This window comes from Nomascus leucogenys, chromosome 4 (genome assembly GCF_006542625.1).
Source record: "Nomascus leucogenys isolate Asia chromosome 4, Asia_NLE_v1, whole genome shotgun sequence".
NCBI lineage: Eukaryota > Metazoa > Chordata > Mammalia > Primates > Hylobatidae > Nomascus > Nomascus leucogenys.
Genome location: NC_044384.1, coordinates 122,347,536 through 122,361,208, shown reverse-complemented (window position 1 = coordinate 122,361,208; position 13,673 = coordinate 122,347,536). Strand labels below are relative to the sequence as shown.

The following is a 13,673-nucleotide window of genomic DNA, read 5'->3' as shown; positions in this document are numbered from 1 at the left end:
CACATAACATATAGTCAACAAGTATTTGTTGATGATGATGTTGATGATAAATAAGGCTAGCAGCTTATAGTAATTGTACTGAATGATTTTATTTCCTCTTCCAAAAAAAGAGTTAAATTTTAAAATAGAATGAATTGTATCCTCCTCTGGTTGTTTGATTTATGTATATTTTAGGAGCAGAATCTTGAAAAACCTTGTTCAACTTTGAAATACCGGGACAAATGTTCACCATGTGCTGCACGAAGCTTAAGGCATTTAATATAACTGGACCTCTGTAGCACACTGCTTTTCTTTCTTAAACAACATAAATTTGCTGAGCTAGACCTTAGAGAACTATGATTTGTTGACATGAATTCAACATGATCCCAACCTGCATAGTAAGAATGTTTTGATTTCTTTGCCAAGTTTGATTCCTTTGCCAAGTTTTGTGGAACATGTTTTTGGTCTTGGCAAACTCCTGTGTATTAGCTATCCCGTTCCTTCTAATTTCCAGAGACAGACATTAATTATTTTCCTTTGCACTCCTGGGAGTTAAACATATGAAATTACTAGACAATGCCAGTAAATTATCTTCCCTGAGAAATATTAAGTTGGGATGGATTGAGAATTTCTGAAAGTTGGAGACTTGTTCTCAGTGATTCACTCTCAGCTGGTGTTTGTCAGTTTATTGTTTCACTCAATCACAATAAACGTAAGTAGGTTGAACTGTTAAAGTTGTCCATAAAGACATAAAAGATGTTTTTCCATTTTTATTCACAAGAAGTACCTTCTTGATGAAAACTCTAGGTGAATGTGGAAATCTGCATTGTTGGATTTAAGGAGAAAAAAATTGAAACACTGAGAACATGAACTAGAGAAAATATTAAGATAAAAACAAAGGGTACTGATGCCATAGAGGCTAGCTGTCCATCTGACGAATGAAGAAATGATGTGAGTTGTATAAACAAGGAGCTCTCAATTTTGCAACAAAATTGTGTTGCAAAACTTGACCTGTTTGTTGATTTTTTAAAAAGTGTATTCATTTATATATTCAGTGAGTTTTTTTAATAATTCAATATATGTAAATGTTATCTTACTTCTTTTAACTTTTGAGTTTGGAGGTATATGTGAAGGTTTGTTAAATAGGTAAACACATGTCACAAGGGTTCGTTGTACATATTATTTCATCACCCAAGTAGTAAGCTTAGTACCCAATAGTTATCTTTTTTCTGCTCTTCTCCCTCTTTCCACTCTCCCTGCTCAAGCAGACCCTTGTGTCTGTTTTTTTGTGCTTTGTGTTCGTAAGTTCTTCCCATTTAGCTCCCACTTATAAGTGAGAACATGTGGTATTTGGTTTTCTGTTCCTGTGTTAGTTTGCTAAGGATAACAGCCTCCAGCTCTATCCATGTTCCCACAAAAGGCATGATCTCATTCTTATTTATGGCTGCATAGTATTCCATCGTGTATATATACCACATTTTCTTTAGTGGATCTGTCATTGGTTGCATTTCGGTTTATTCCATTTATTTGCTGTTGTGAATGGTGCTGTAATGAACATTCTTTGGCATGTGTCTTTATTTTAGAGTGATTTATATTTCTCTGGGTATATACCCAGTAATGGAATCGCTGGATGAATGCTAGTTCTGCTTTTAGCCTTTTGAGGAATCACTATACTGCTTTCCACAATGATTGAACTAATTTACACTCCTACCAACAGTGTTTAAGTGTTCCCTTTTCTCCACAATCTCGCCAGCATCTATTATTTTTTGACTTTTTAATAGTAGCCATTATAACTGGAGTGAGATGGTATCACACTGTGGTTTTGATTTGCATTTCTCTAATGATCAGTGATACTGAGCTTTTTTTCATATGTTTGTTGGCTACATATATGTTTTATTTCAAGAAGTGTCTGTTCATGTCCTTTGCCCACTTTTTAATGGAACTGTTTGTTTTTCTCTTGTAAATTTATTTTTTACAGATGCTGGATATTAGACCTTTGTCAGATGCATAGATTAGAAATATTTTCTCCCATTCTGAGTGTTGTCTCTTTACTCTGTTGATATCCTTTTGCAGTATAGAAGCTCTTAAGTTTAATCAGATCCTACTTGTCAATTTTTGCTTTTGTTGCAATTGCTTTTGGTATATTCGAAATGAAATCTTTGTTTCTATGTCTAGGACAGTATTGCCTAGATTGTCTTACAGGGTTTTTATAATTTGGAGTTCTACATTTAAATCTTTAATCCATCTTTTTTTATTTTTTTGAGATAGAGTCTCACTCTGCCACCCAGGCTGGAGTGCAGCAGCGCTATCTCAGCTCACTACACCTTCCACCTCCCAGGCTCAAACAATTCTCATACCTCAGCCTCCTGAGTAGCTGGGATTACAGGTACCTGCTATCATGCACACCTAATTTGTGTATTTTTAGTGGAGACGGGGTTTCACCATGTTGGCCAGATGGGTCTTGAACTCCTGACCACAAGTGATCCACCCTCCTTAGCCTCCCAAAGTGCTGGGATTACAGGCATGAGCCTCTGCACCCAGCCTTTAATCCATCTTGAGTTGATTTTTGTATATGGTTTAAGGAAGGGCTCCAGCTTCAATCTTCTGCATATGGCTAGCCAGTTATTCCAGCACCATTTATTGAACACGGAGTCTTTTCCCCATTGCTTGTTTGTGTCAGCTTTGTTGAAGACAGGATGATCCTACATGTGCAGCCTTATTTCTGGGCTCTCTATTCTGTTCCATTGGTCTATGTGCCTGTTTGTGTACCAATTCCATGCTCTTTTGGTTATTGTAGTTTAGTTTGAAGGTGGGTAACTTGATGCCTCCAGCTTTGTTCCTTTTCATTAGGATTGCCTTGGCTATTTAGGCTTTTTTTGGTTTCATATGAATTCTAAAATAATTTTTTATAGTTCTGTGAAGAATGTCACTGGTAGTTTGATAGGAACAGCATTGAATCTGTAAATGGCTTTGGACAGTATAGCTATTTTAATGATACTGATTCTTTCTATCCATGAGCACGGGATATTTTCCCATTTGTTTGTGACTTCTCTGATTTCTTTGAGAAATCTTTTCTAATTCTCATTGTAGAGATTTTTTACCTCCCCGGTTAGCTGTATTCCTAGGTATTTTTGTGTGTGTGTGGCAATTGTGAATGAGACTGCCTTTCTGATTTGGCTCTCAGTTTGGCTCTTGCTGGTGTATAGGAATGCTAGTGATTTTTGTGCATTGATTTTGTATCCTGTAACTTTGCTGAAGTTGTTTTTCAGCTGGAGGAGCTTTTGGGCTGAGACTGTGGGGTTTTCTGGATAGAAAATCATGTCATTTGCAAACAGGGATAGTTTGACTTCCTCTCTTTCTATTTGGATGCCCTTTATTTCTTTCTCTTGCCTGATTGCTCTGGCTAGGACTTTCAATACTGTGTTGAATAAAAGTGATGAGAGAGGGCATCCTTGTCTTGTGCTGGTTTTCAAGGAGAATGATGCTAGTTTTTGCCTATTCAGTGTACCGTTGGCTGTGACCTTTACAGAATTCTTCACCCAAAAACAACACAGTATACATTCTCCTAATCACCACATGGCATGTACTCTAAAATTAACCACATAATTGGACATAAAACAATCCTCGACAAACGTAAAAAGAACCAAAATCATATCAAACACACTCTAGGACCACAGCACAATAAAAATAGAAGTCGAGACTATGAAAATTGCCCAAAACCAAATAATTACATGGAAATTAAACAATATGCTGCTGAGTGACTTTTGGGTAAATAATGAAATTAAGGCAGAAATCAGGAAGTTCTTTGAAAATAATGAGAACAAAAATACAATATAAAATACAATATACTAGCATGCACAATTGGTTCTCCCAAACATGGAGTCCTGCAGCCCAGGTCTTACCTGAATCAGGATGAGGGTGTGGTGGGTCCAAGTGCAGCTGTTGGCCACGTGCCTACTTGCTGCGTACCTGCAGATCCCACCCCTTCAGGTCTCCCTGGCCCTTCACTCTTGGAAGTCTTCAGGCAAATTTTTCACTTACGAAGGACTGTATATATTCTACCAAGACTCTGTGGGTGTGGTTGGAAGTCTGGAGATATCCAACATCCAGCTATGATTGGTACAAGATTTGGGAAGGTCTGACCTTTTTTTTTTTTTTTCTTGAGACAGAGTCTCGCTCTGTCGCCCAGGCTGGAGTGCAGTGGCGCAATCTCGGCTCACTGCAAGCTCCGCCTCCCCGAGTTCACGCCATTCTCCTGCCTCAGCCTCTCCGAGTAGCTGGGACTACAGGCACCCGCCACCACGCCCGGCTAATTTTTTGTATTTTTAGTAGAGACGGGGTTTCACTGTGGTCTCGATCTCCTGACCTCGTGATTCGCCCGCCTCGGCCTCCCAAAGTGCTGGGATTACAAGCGTGAGCCACCGCGCCCGGCTTAGGGAAGGTCTGACCTTGAGGTTTCATCAAGTGCTTGTGCTTGATTTCTTAGGCTTTGGCTTCAGTGACAATCCACAACCACATCACTATTCCATATTTGAACAGGCCAGCATTATGGAAGTGCTTTTGTGGCATCTGGGGCTCCAGAACCACAGGACCAACCTTTTGTCTCATGACTATGGGGATATTATTGCTCAGGAGCTCCTCTACAAGTACAAGCAGAATCAATCTGGTAGGCTTACCGTAAAGAGTATCCATCTGTCAAATGGAGATATCTTTCCTGAGAATCACTGTCCACTCCTTCTCCAAAGGAGAAGCACACATGGAGGTGTGATGTCACCCATCCTCACGTGGCTGATGAACTTCTTTGTATTCTCGATGTCTCACTCCAGTCTTTGGGCCATGTGCTTGGCCCTCTGAGAGCGAGCTGTGGGATGGTACATGTGGGCAGTCCCATCCCACAGCTGCAGCAATGATGGGAACTTACTCATTGTCAGTCTCTTACAGTACATCATCAATCAGAGAAAGACGTTTAGAAGACACTGAGTGGGAGCTCTTGCCTCTGAAACTACCCCCATGGATTTTATCTATGAGCCATTGGATTCTGTAAATCCCTATCCAGAGTTTTTCGAGCTGTACAGGAAAATGCTGTCGCGGTCCATGATGTCGATTCTGGATGACCACATTAGCCACGATCCACAGCTAGAGGATCCCATGGGCTTCTTGAATGCATACCTGGGCTTCATCAAGTCCTTTTGAGTTGGAAAGAGTAGATTCCCTGTATTACCTCCCCTACTCCCTTAGCCATTGTGTATTCCACTTAAGAAGAAATGCCCAAAAGAGGTCCTGGCCATCAAACACTATTCTCTCACAAAGTCCACTTTACTCAAATTGGTGAATATTATATAGGAAGAAGCCAGCAGGAGCTCTGGCTAAGGTTGACATAATAGTCCACCTCCCATTACTTTGACATCTGATAAAATGTACAGACTTGCCTTTGTTTTTATGTTATTAGGAAATTCTGATCAGTACTACTATTCACTGATGCAGAAAGACATTCTTTTGCATAAAAGACTTTTTAACACTCTGGACTTTCCTGAAGTATTTAGTAGTGCTAATTTCTGGCCCAGGCCTAATAGGAATTCTACAGTAAGAATGACGAGGGCTAGGCGTGGTGGCTCACGCCTGTAATCCCAGCACTTTGGGAGGCCAAGGCGAGCGGATCGCATGAGGTCAGGAGTTCGAGACCAGCCTGACCAACATGGGGAAACCCTGTCTCTACTAAAAATACAAAAATTAGCTAGGTGCGGTAGCGGGCACCTGTGATCCCAGCTACTCGGGAGGCTGAGGCAGGGGAATTGCTTGAACCCGGGAGGCGGAGGTTGCAGTGAGCCGAGATTGTGCCACTGCATTCCAGCCTGGGCGACAGAGTGAGACTCTGTCTCAGAAAAAAAAAAAAAAAAAGAATGACAAGAAGGGGATCTCCTTCCTTCTCCTTGAATGGCTTTATGGGCACATGCTTTTTAAAAGTTCTTTAAGCAGCACAGAGCTAAGTCTTATTTGTCATACCTTTGGATTTAGTTTCATCAGCTCTTTTTAATTATAAACATAGTATTAAAATAGATATTGGTTTAAATAATGTAGTATTCTTAGTATGACTATGATACACCTACATATTATACATATTTTATAAGAATACTAAATCAACATACCCTTACTCTGCCAGTGAACCTAGTTAAACATGTTTCATTTCTGAATAAATTGAAGTAGATCCAACCTATTTACTGAATTTACTAAAATCACAGGACATTAAGGACCAGTAGCATCTATGCCAGAGATTTACCGTTATTGCCAGTAAGACTGATTCTAACAGCAAATAACAGTCTGAGACTCCTCATACCTCAGTGCTTAGAAGCATGTCTCTCTTGAGCTACCACAGAGGGGAAGGGATGGTTTTGTTGTCCAAGCCACCATATGCAATGTACATTGATTCCTTTATGATGACTGCTTAACAACCCATTGCCTGTCCCAGAGAAGCTTTCTCATGTAGCTTGGTAATTCCTGTACTTTACAGACAGAAAAGTTCCAGAAACTTTAAGAACAAATTCTGAGAGACCTATGAGCAAATGATGCTGAATACGTTTTTTTAGCCACATTTCATTGTCTTAGTCAAAACAGGATTATTAAGTGATTATTTAAAATTCATTTTTTAAATTAGCAGCTTCAAGTATGACAACTTTGAGACTGGAATAAGTATTTTCTGTTAATAAAAATGAATTGTGACAAAAAGATTACAACATACTAGAATCTCTAGGACACAGCTAAGGCAATGTTAAAAGGGAAATTCCTAGCACTAAATACGCACATTAAACTGTTAGAAAGATCTCACGTTAACAACCTAACTTCATAACTGAAAGAATTAGAGAAGCAGGAACAAACCAGCCCCAAAGCTAGCAGAAGATGAGAAATAAAAATAAAAATCAGGCCAGGCACGGTGGCTCACACCTGTAATTCTGGTACTTTGGGAGGCTGAGGCAGGGGGGTCACCTGATGTTAGGAGTTCAAGACCAGCCTGGTCAACATGGTGAAACCCTATCTCTACTAAAAATACAAAAATTAGCCAGGTGTGGTAGCAGGCACTTGTAATCCCAGCTATTTGGTAGCCTGAGGCAGGAGAATGCTTGAACCTGGGAGACACAGGTTGCAGTGAGCCAAGATTGTATCATTGCACTCCAGCCTGGGGTGACAAGAGCAAGACTTTGTCTCAGAAATCAAAAGATCAATGAATCCAGGAGTTGGTTTTTTGAAAATAAATAAATAAATAAATAAATAAATAAATAAATAAATAAAATAGGCCACTAGCTAGACTAATAAAACAAACAAACAAAAAAACCAGAAATTCCAAATAAACACAATTAGAATTTTGAAGGGAATGTTACTACTGACACCACAGAAATGAAAACAACCATCAGAAACTACTGTGAACACCTTTATGCACAAAAACTAGAAAACTTAGAAGAGATGGATAAATTCCGAGACACATACACCCTCCCAAGACTGAGCCAGGAAGAAATTGACTCCCTGAATAGACCAATAATCAGCTCTGAAATTGAATCAGTAATAAATAGCCTAGCAACCAAAAAAAAGCCCGTGACCTGATGGATTCACAGCTGAATTCTATCAGATGTACAAAGAAAAGGTGGTATAATTCCTACAGAAACTATTCCCAAAAATTTGAGAAGAGGAACTCCTTTTCAGCTCATCCTATAAGGCTAGCATCATCCTGATACCAAAACCTGGCAGAGACACAACAAAAAATGAAAACTTCAGGCCAATACCTTTGAATAACATCGATACAAAAATCCTCAACAAAATATTTGCAAACTGAATCCAGCAACACATCAAAAAGCTAATCTACCATGATCACATAGGCTTCATCCCCAGGATGCAAGATTGGTTCAACATATGCAAATCAATAAGTGTGATTCATCACATATACAGAACTAAAGACAAAAACCACATGATTATCTCAATAGATACAGAAAAGGCTTTCAATAAAATTCAACACCCTTCATGTTAAAAACTTTCCATAAAGTAGGTATTGAAGGAACATACCTCAAAATAATGAGAGCCATCTGTTTATTGAGTTCATACTATGTGCTGGGTATAGTTCTAAGTGTATGGATACAGCAGCGAACAACATTAAAACAAAGCAAAATAAAACTAAAATGTTCCTACTCTCAGGGAGAGTTTAAGGAACTTGCCTGAAGTCACAAAGCTCCTAAATGACGGAGCTGGAATTGAAACCTAGACTGTGTGACTCTATAGCCCATGCTCTTCACTACTAAGCTGTGGTGCCTTTCTTTTAAAAAATTAATTAACTTTATTTTTAGATCAATTTTGGTGTTACAGAAAAATTGAGTGGAAATTACAGAGAATTCTGAATCCATTCACTGCTCAATCATGTTTCTTGACTTTTGATGCAGAAAGCAATGGAAAACGAATAAAACACTAGTATACCTAAAGAAAATCCCCTCTCTTTTCTCTGTACTTGCATTATAATAATGCAATTTCCATCATCCTAAGTTGTTCATTCATTCTTTCCACACGTACTTATAGAACCTCTCCCATGTGTCAGGCTACTCAAAAAGAATGATGAATAAACTGACATGAACCCTGACCTTACAGAGTTTGTGGGAGAATATAAACCTTGGAGGAGACAATATCAGAAATTAATATCTAATTACAAAAGACAGAAACATTAAAAGACAATGTGGCAAACAGTTGTAACATCCAAGTTCTTTTTGAGGCAGTAATATTTCAGTGACACCTGGAGGATGAAGAAAAGTTAACCTTGCAAAGAAAAGAGGAAAGGTCATTTCAGGGAGTGGATCACCATACACAAAGTTACTGAGGAGGTTAAGGATTTGAAGGTTTCAAAGTATAAAGAGCTGAGTTGGTAAAGGAAATGAAAAATGACTGAGAGATAGGAAAAAAGCCAGGAGAATTTGTTGTCACAAGAATCAAGAGAAATATGATCACACAAGGTCAAGTAGGTTTAAGATTTTTTAAGAGGTCCATTGGAGGATGTTTGTGACCTTTCATTTTTTGATATCAGCATTAACACAAGGGCTGTTTTAAATGGTTTTCTAAAAAATTTCAAGTGCATGTTTTCTTATCGAGAACTATGTTCTCAAGGTTCTGAGTAAAAAAGTGTCCCGTTAATGGCAGATGAGAAAGTCATCATAGGTGTGTGTAGATAATATTTAAAAGCAGTTGAATATGCAAGGAAGAGAGAACGGTCAGTAGAAATGAAGGTGCATTCAGGGAGTTCTTCTTTCCTTTGCTTGAGACCAATTAGAGAAAATTAAAATGCTGTTTTCAGAAATCTAACAGAGAGGGAGAGGCTGAAAATGCAAGTAGGAGGAGATAATTGAGGTGGTAGAAATGTTAGTATCTGGATACCCATACAGGGAGTGGCCTCTGCTACAAGAAGCCTCACTTATTCCAAGGTTGTTAGACGGAAAAAGAAAAGATGAGTAAAGATTTAGGTCAGTTGTATATTTGATGACAATATCAATTCTGATTTTTAGGAAGCATGAAGTGCACATTTAATATGGAATAAGAAAGGGTAGGAGATGGGGAGAAAGAAAGGTCAGGTCCTTGAAGTCAGTAAAGGTTGGTTGTGGAGAGTGGGAAAGTGAACTTAGAGAAACGGTAAGTATGCCAACCAGTGCTGGGTAAACCACTTGAACTAACGACCAGGAATTTATAGTGAGATCAGCAAATTAGAATCGAGTTTCACTGGGCCTAGAGCTGAAATGGGAGTAGTTTACATACAGTTTCTGTCTCAAATATCTTGATATTATATCCAGGGCTGGTCCAATGTTTCTACAGTTATTAAGAGCCCAGACCCATTCTGTTTTGGCACTCTGCTTTCTCCATCATTTGACTTCCATTTCATGGCAAAGATAGTGTTCTGTTCCAATCAGCAAGAAGGGGAAAGAGAAAATAGAGTACATCTACCCATCTTTTAAATTTGTTGTCAGCGAGTGAGATGATTGAATTAATCACTTTGGAAACTGAGCAGGTTGAGGTGTTGAAAAGTCTAGGATCAGCTGGGCGCAGTGGCTTACGCCTGTAATCTCAGCCCTTTGGGAGGCCGAGGCAGGTGGATCACGAGGTCAGGATTTCGAGACCAGCCTGGCCAATATGGTGAAACCCCATCTCTACTAAAAATACAAAAATTAGCTGGTCATGGTGGCACGTGCCTGTAGTCCCAGCTGCTCGGGAGGCTGAGGCAGAAGAGTCGCTTGAACCCAGGAGTCAGAGGTTGCAGTGAGCCAAGATCATGCTACTGCACTCCAGCCTGGGTGGCAGAGTGAGACTCTGTCTCAAAAAAAAAAAAAAAAAAAAAGAAAAAAAATTCTAGGATGGAAAATCCAAATTATTAGACAGCATTATTCCCATGGAATATGATATCCAGATTGATAGCCAGATTTAGGGAATAGACAGACTTGTGCTGTTCTTCATAATTTTTTTCTTAATTTCTATTTCAATAGCTTTTGAGGTACAAGTGTTTTTTGTTATGTGGATGAATTATATAGTGGTGAATTCTGAGATTTTTAGTGCACCTGTAATTTGAGTAGTGTACATTATACCTAATGTGTAGGTATTTTTTATTCCTAACCCACCTTTCCTTCCTCCCATTTCTGAGTCTCTAAAGTGTATTATATAACTCTGTATGCTTTTGCATACTCATAACTTAGCTCCCACTTATAAGTGAGAACACAGTTTTTGGTTTTTCTACTCTTGTGTTACTTCACTTAGAATGATGGCCTCCAGTTCCATCCAAGTTGCTGCAAAAGACATTATTGTGTTCTTTTTAATGGCTGAATAGTATTCCATGGTGTATATGTATCACATTCTTTATCCACTCATTAGTTAATGAGCACTTAGGTTGGTTCCACATCTTTGCAATTGTGAATGGTGATGCTATAAACGTGTGTGCCAGAGTCTTTTTCATATAATGACTTCTTTTTTGGGGGTTTGATACCCAGTAGTAAGATTGCTGAATCCAACAGTAGATCTACTTTTAGATCTTAAAGGAATTTCCATACTGTTTTCCATTAAGTTGTACTAATTTATATATTTCTACCACCAGTGTATAAGCTTTACTTTTCCTCATATCTGTGCCAACATCTATTGTTTTTTGACTTTTTAATAGTGGCTATTCTGAGTGGTATGCATCTCACTGTGGTTTTAATTTGCATTTCCCTGATGATTAGTGATGCTGAGCATTTTTTTTCGTATTTTTTGTTGGCCATTTGTACATCTTCTTTTGAGAAGTGTCCATGTCATTTGCCTACTTTTTAATGAAATTATTTGATTTTTTTTCTTGCTGATTTGAGTTCCTTGTATATTCTGTATACTATATTTGTATTCTATATATTATATTCTGTATATTTCTTTGTCAAATGTGTAGTTTACAAATGTTTTCTCTCATTCTGTGGGCTTTCTGTTTACTCTCCTGATTATTTATTTTGCGGTGCAGAAGTTTTCAGTTTAATTAGGTCCCATTTATTTTTATGTTTGTTGTATTTGCTTTTGGGATCTTAGTCATAAATTCTTGCCTAGGCTTATTTCTAGAAGAGTTTTTGCAATCTTGTCTCCAAATTTTTTAGTTTCAGGTCCTATATTTAAGGTTTTGATCCATCTTGAGTTGATTTTTGTATAAAGTGAGAGCTATAGGAATCCAGTTTCATTCTTCTACATGTAGCTTGCCAGTTTTCCCAGCACCATTTATTAAATAGGGAGTCCATTCCCAAATTTATGTTTTTGTATGCTTTGTTGAAAATCAGCTGGCTGGATGTATTTGGCTTCATTTCTGGGTTCTCTATTCTGTTCAATTGGTCTACTTGCCTACTTTTATGCCAGTACTATGCTGTTTTGGTAACTATAGCCTTGCAGTATTACTTGAAGTCTTCTAATGTCTAGATTTGTTCATGTTGCTTAGGATTGCTTTGGCTATTTCGGCTCTTTTGTGCTTCCATATGAATTTTAGGAGAGTTTTTTCTAATTCTGTGAAGAATAAAGTTAGTATTTTGATAGGAATTGCATTGAATTTGTAGATTGCTTTGGGTAGTATGGCCATTTTCATAATATTGATTCTTTCAATCCATGAGCATGGTATTGTTTATGTCATCTATTATTTCTTTCAACAGCATTTTGTAGGTCTCCTTGAAGAGATCTTTTACCTCCTTGGTTAAGTATATTCCTAGGTGTTTTGTTTTGTTGTTTTTTTGTTTTTGTTTTTTTCAGCTGTTGAAAAAAGAGTTCTTGATTTGATTCTCAGCTTGGTCATTGTTGGTGTATAGCAGTGCTAATGATTTGTGTACATTGATTTTGTAATTTGAGATTTTACCAAATTTGTTTATCAAATCTAAGAGACTTTTGGAGGAGTTTCTAGGGTTTTCTACGTGTGCAATCATATTATCTGCAAACAGTGATAGTCTGACTCCCTCTTTTCCAATTTGGATGCTTTTTCTTTCCTTCTTTTGACTAATTGCCCTGGCTAGGACTTTCAGAACTATATTGAATAGGAATGGTGAAAGTGGGCACCACTGTCTTGTTCCTGTTCTCAGGGGGAACACATTCAACTATTCCACATTTAGTGTAATGTTGGCTGTGGGTTTGTCATATATGGCTTTTATTCTTTTGAGGTAGGTCCCTTCTATGCCTAGTTTGTTAAGAGTTTTATCATAAAGTGATGCTGGATTTCAGTGAATGCTTTTTCTATATCAATTGAGATGATTACATGGCTTTTGTTTATAATTCTGTTTATGTCATGTGTCCCATTTATTAACTTGCTTATTTTAAACCATCCCTGCATCCCTGGGATGAACCCCATTTCATCATTATGCATTATGTTTTTTATGTGCTGTTGGATTTGGTTAGCTAGTATTTTGGTGAAGATTTTTGCATCTATGTTCATCAGGGAAATTGGTCTGTAGTTTTTCTTTTTTGTGTGTTCCCTTTCCTGCTTTTGGTACTAGGGTGATACTAGCTTCCTAGAATGATTTAGGGGGCGATTCCTTCTTTCTCAATCTAATTTCAGTAGGATTGGTAGCAATTTTTCTTTGAATGTCTGGAAGAATTCAGTTATGAATCTATCTGGTCCTGGGCTTTTTTTGTTGGCAATTTTTAAGTTACTGTTTTGATCTTGCTGCTTGTTACTAGTCTGTTCAGGCTTATATTTGTTTCTGTTTTAATCCAAGAAGGTTGTATTTTTCCAGGAATTTGGGTATTTTCTCTTGGTTTTCGAGTTTGTGCACACAAAGGTGTTCATAGCAGTCTTGAATGACCTTTTGTATTTCTGTAGTGTCGGTCTATTGATTTTGTTTATTTTTTCAAAGAACCAGCTTTTTGTTTCATTGATCTTCTGTATTTTTGTTTGTTTGTTTCAATTTCATTTAGTTCTCTTCTAATTTTGTTATTTCTTTTCTTCTTCAAGCTTTCGGTTTAGTTCTTGTTTCTCCAGTTCCTTGAGGTGTGACATTAGGTTGTCAATCTGTCCTCTTTGAGACTTTTTGATATAGGCGTTTAGTGCTATAAACATTCCACTTAGCACCACTTTTGCTGTGTCCCCGAGGTTTTGATAACTTGTGTCATTATTATAATTCAATTCAAAGAATTAATTTCTATCTTGATTTCATTGTTAGCCCAGATATCATGCAAGAGCAGATTATTTAATTTCCATG

At 37.8% G+C, this 13,673-nt stretch overlaps 1 pseudogene; it reads left to right on the top strand.

Moving 5' to 3' along the window:
• The first annotated feature begins 3,891 nt into the window (after positions 1 to 3,891).
• Positions 3,892 to 5,172, top strand: LOC100604840 (annotated as a pseudogene).
• The last annotated feature ends 8,501 nt before the right edge of the window (positions 5,173 to 13,673 follow it).